This window comes from Acipenser ruthenus, chromosome 13 (genome assembly GCF_902713425.1).
Source record: "Acipenser ruthenus chromosome 13, fAciRut3.2 maternal haplotype, whole genome shotgun sequence".
Taxonomy (NCBI): Eukaryota; Metazoa; Chordata; class Actinopteri; order Acipenseriformes; family Acipenseridae; genus Acipenser; species Acipenser ruthenus.
In genome coordinates, this window is record NC_081201.1 from 35,584,305 (window position 1) to 35,589,304 (window position 5,000).

Genomic DNA, 5,000 nt, shown 5'->3' on the forward strand with positions numbered 1-5,000 from the left:
GACGGCTTTGATACATTTTAGTAATGTCATGTTATATATAGATAACAACTTATATATAGATATATATCATTTTAAAAGTGATCAGCCAAGCATATCTTGTGGTAATGTTTTGAGTGTATAACAATATTTTTTGACTATTCAAACTCAGAGGCAGTGCTTACATCCTGGCTGTTTGACTGAGGTGAGTGGTTTTAATGTTCTCACAGTGTAAGCTCTGAAAGGTCTGCCAGATACAGGTTACGCTCCGTCAGTTTCCACTTCCTGTAGCCCTAACTGTCAATCACGTCCTTGCATCCGAGGTGACAATCTCGATAGGTACGTCTGGGAACGTTTACCTCCTTCACCGAATCCCTTGCTGCCACCCCTTAGCCTTGGAATCCAGTACCTTATAAATTATTCACAGTTCGAAAACCAAATCCACACGACTGCATTTGAGCAGGCTGTGAACCCAACAAGCTGAAATCACATTCACTGCCTTTAACAAAAAAAAAAATCATTGTTTAGGTCCTGTTTGAACAGTTCTCTTAAACCTCTTTGTTTTATATAAACTGTTAAGGAAAAAAAAGTTCCCATTTACTGATAACAATCACTTTGTTCCTGTGAGCTGCTAGAATACCAGATCTCAGTTTGGCTGATTTTTTCCATAACCTACCACAATTCATCAAAGGCATCCCAACGAAATAACAGGCTGTGCTGGTATCTCATTTTCACCTGATAAGGCAGCAACAGAAGCACAGGATGGTTTTTATCAGGGTACCTCGCTGAGTATAGTTTTTGACAGCCATGCTTATTTCCCCTCCCCCTATTCCTATTTCCTCTAAAACACATGAAAAAACATGTTGCCTTATACAAGAGTCCTACAGTGTAGGTTAACATGCTTAGGGCAGTATGGTGAATGTTATCTTACTAACAAGGCAACTTGAAAGAATAATTTGTTTACTGAAATACAGGCAAGTTAGATCAATCAAAATAGCTATATAGATTTAACCTAACAAACAAGACAAGACGATACCTAAACAAGCGATTTACTTTGGCTTACATTTGAAAATAAGTGGTAAGCATGCCATAATTATGTTGGTTAATTTAATGTCAGTGAAAAGTGATAAAAAGCATTTATTTGGTTTGCTTATTATTATTTGGTTTTGCTTACTATATAATGGTATTATTATATATATGCATGCAATTGTTTTTTAAGACTATAGCCAAATCTGACATAGTATTATTGGTGAATAGAAAACGCATTTGCTTTTCAAAAAATGCTTAAACTCAAACGGCATTATGGCTGGTATTCCTTGGCAATATAGAATCACTTCTGTCCTCTTCTATTTTTTGCCTGTGGTTAGTCCAAGTATATTATTTTGAAGATGGAATTAGTGCTGTATTTTTTTTTTGTTCTTGTAGCACAGTGGTTGGTGAGTTGCTCATAAATAACACAAAGATGTTCACACCTGTGCACTTGTATGGATGGAAACAGCTCTGGTAGTTTTACCCTGGCCTGAGATGTATTTCCTTTAGGCCCACTCATTAATCAGGAATATACTGCATCCTTGAAATCAATGCCGGATCTCCAGGGAAAGGTAAAAAAAAAAAGAAAAAAAAAGAAAAAAAAAAACAATATTTACACTGCAGGCTCACAGCTTATTTGTGTAAAAAAACACCATTTTATTATCACTTTAAAACGTGAAAACCCAAGCTTGAAGGAAAACTGAGAGACTGCGTGCCCTATACTTTAATGATTACAAACATCTTGAGGGACGAGTGAGAAGAATTAACACTAAATGTGCTGCTTTAATTACATTATGCAGATGCAATGAAAACATGTCATTTAAGAAGTTAATAAACAGACCCCCGTTTTGCAGGTTATCCAAATGCTGCCTCATTGAAACCCCCCGGATCCCAGGCTGATGTGTAATTAAAATGATTTCAAAAATCCTCCTTGACAGTCCGAGACTTAGCCAAAATGTAAATGACATTAAAGGAGACAATGAATTTAATTTTGTTTAATGTCCCTTTTTGCAGATACTCATTTACATAGCATTTTTAACAAAAGCGTTGACCTTATAAATGCTGGCATTTGTACAGCTTCCACAGAGTCGGATTTAATCATGCTTTTGCAAAGCCATAAGGGAAAACGTTTTAAGTTTTTTGGTTGGCTGTGGAGCAGAAACAAAAAACACATTTTGGTCAAATGTTTATTCTTCCTGCTTCTGAAAACAACCTGACAAGAAGATGTAAAGGTCTGGGGAATAACCCGATGGCTGTTTGTAAGCTCTGGTAATAATCATACATAATTGTTTGGAAATATACCGAATAAAAAATATAATGAATGCTAAGCAAAATCAGCATTAGGCACAAATGACATGATGTTATACGTGAACAGGTGCAGAAAGGCTCTTTAAATGAGGCAAATGAATAAAATATCCCAAAGCACAACTGTGTGCACTGAAAAAAAAGTCAATCACATGAATTATTCAGCAACTGGGCTGCCAGCGTAGGTCAGTTTTCTTTGACCTTTGTGACAGGAAGTGAAAGGAAGCACCGTTACTAGGAAAACCCCAATCAGTCTTTAGCCACTTGCCTATTATTACTCTGAAGATGTAAACTACAGGTGTACATGAATTTAAACCAATATTATTAATTGCACTCCACATGTATTGCTGAACCTGACACATCACATGTTAGGCCTTTTGTTATGTCAGCAAGAGGCTAAGTGTCTCTGAATGAAACAATAGTATTTTTCCGACAATAGTATTAACAATCTATTAAGTCAGTTATTAAGGTCAGTTTGCAAATATTTAAAGATCTTTCAGGGTTGAAATTCTGAAGCAGCTGTTAAATCTGAGAAAACTTTTTTCTTTTTTTTTTTTTAAATCTAAACCTATAACAAACTCCAAGAGAAAATTGGATAAACAGATGTCTGGCTTCACTACAGGAAAATAGGACACATTTGGAATGATAAGTCTCCTAAACTCCGTTGAAAATGCCAGATCCGTGAGGATGCCAGTTACGGCCCAACAAGATGCCAGCTAGCAGTATGACTGCCCCTCATACCATCTGGGAAAATGTTGCTGAGCATGTTATTGATAATGGATCGCAAGCCTGTTTAACATGCCCTAGCGCCACAACCAGCACCCTCAACAATAAGCTGCAGTTAAATGTTTTGATTGTAACATAATCAGACCTCCCTTGTCTGACTCAACAATCAGTCTTTTCAGTTTTCAACAGTTGGACACTGAGACTGTGTAAATTCTACCCACATAGGGAATGGAAAAGTCAGAGGATGTACCTTACCAGGAATTTCCGTACCCAGCAGTAAACATGCTTTTTATTATTATTTTAGACCACAGTTTTAGCAGTCAAGGGGCTATCCTGTAATCATTTATAGTCATTGGAATGTTATGGGTGCAATAGGATCAAATGATCTGCTCATAGTTGTGATATGTAGACAATGGGAGTTCCTAATGAGGAACATCTGCTTTTGTGCTTTCACAGAACAGATCACTCCGCTATGAAAATGATACTCCCATCCTATTCAGCATAACCACAAAGAAGACGTAGGCTTTTTTCTCTCCCATTTGAGGTTCTCTTTATATCAATACAATATCCCATAGCTATTTTAGAAACACACTGTAGTGGGATATTCTACACTGAAATCTATTTTGTCCAAACACAAAGCCAAACAATTAATACAAAAGCACAAAAGTGTTCCAAGTATCATCTGCATATAATAGTTTAACTGCACTTTATAATATTATCAAATATACACCATAGCTGAGGGACAGCTGATATAAAATACTGTAACAGATTGTGGGATATATAGCAGAGAAAGGGTGAAAATTGCTTATATACTGTATTTACATTATGACTGACAGCCCCTTTGGTTTACTGAAGGATGCCTTGGCTTGAGCTGGAACAAATATGTAGCCATATATTTCAATTCAAGATTGAATTATTGGTTCATATACTGCTGGTAACCTGCTAAATGTGTTTGTGGGCCACAAACTATTGAAGCATGCTCCTTATGATTCTTTTTAGTGCCAACTAACCATATGATAGGTGCGCTTATTGGGAAACTATGTACTCCTTAGGCCAGGAAAATAAAAATGTTTACTTCACAATCTTGTTTCTTTTTTTTTTAAATTATAATAATGAATACAATTTTTTTTTTATTTATTAAAATACATGAAAATACTAGATCGATGAAAAACGTTTTCTTTTTTTTTTAAATACTGCTTATCTCATCTTGCATCTATCTTCACTGCACAAAATATGATTACAATCCTTCCAAAACATGATTACAATCCTTCCAAAATATGATTACAATCCTTCCAAAACTCTCATATACTTAAATATAGAAACATGTAGCAGATTTTTCATCAATAATTAACTCATTCAAGTATTTATGCTAGGCACAAATGGATCCAAAATGTCCATTATTCAAATAAACATGACAAAACCATTCACAAAATGTTTTCTGATTATTTTTTAATTGTATTTTTGTCACGGTGTCACAATACACAGCAGTCTGGTTATGCTTTAATAAAAACAATAATAATAATACATTATGGAATGTTAAAAAATGCTAAAGTAACCAGGCAAAAATGACTGATATCTCTGTATTGGTTTTCATAGAATCAATCCCTCAATGTTCTTTGTGGTGTGACACCCCCCACCCCTCCCCCGCCCTGCCCAGAGTGATGGCAACAACTGGTCAGTCCTATTTGATTACAAATAAGAGAGATGTTCCCTCTGTCAGATACCAAACATTCTCCGCTAAGCAAACAGCTATTCCAACTAGTCAAACATTAGCATTGATCTCCACTGGTGGTGCATATTTTGCCTGGCTTAACTCTGTCTTTTCCTGGTTTAATTTTTCAGTCATTGGACAGCAAAGTTCACGATCAAAAGATAACTCCATAATGAAAGCTGCAGAAATCCTACGCGTGCTTCAAAACAATCTAAACCCCTGTGCTCACAAAACTGGTGTCATACATGCACTG

General features: G+C 35.9%; 1 protein-coding gene across 19 annotated transcripts in view; it reads right to left on the reverse strand.

The window, feature by feature from the left end:
• LOC117418417 (transcription factor COE3) overlaps positions 1-5,000 on the reverse strand; it is a 97,353-nt gene that overhangs the window by 74,630 nt on the left and 17,723 nt on the right. The window lies entirely within an intron of this gene.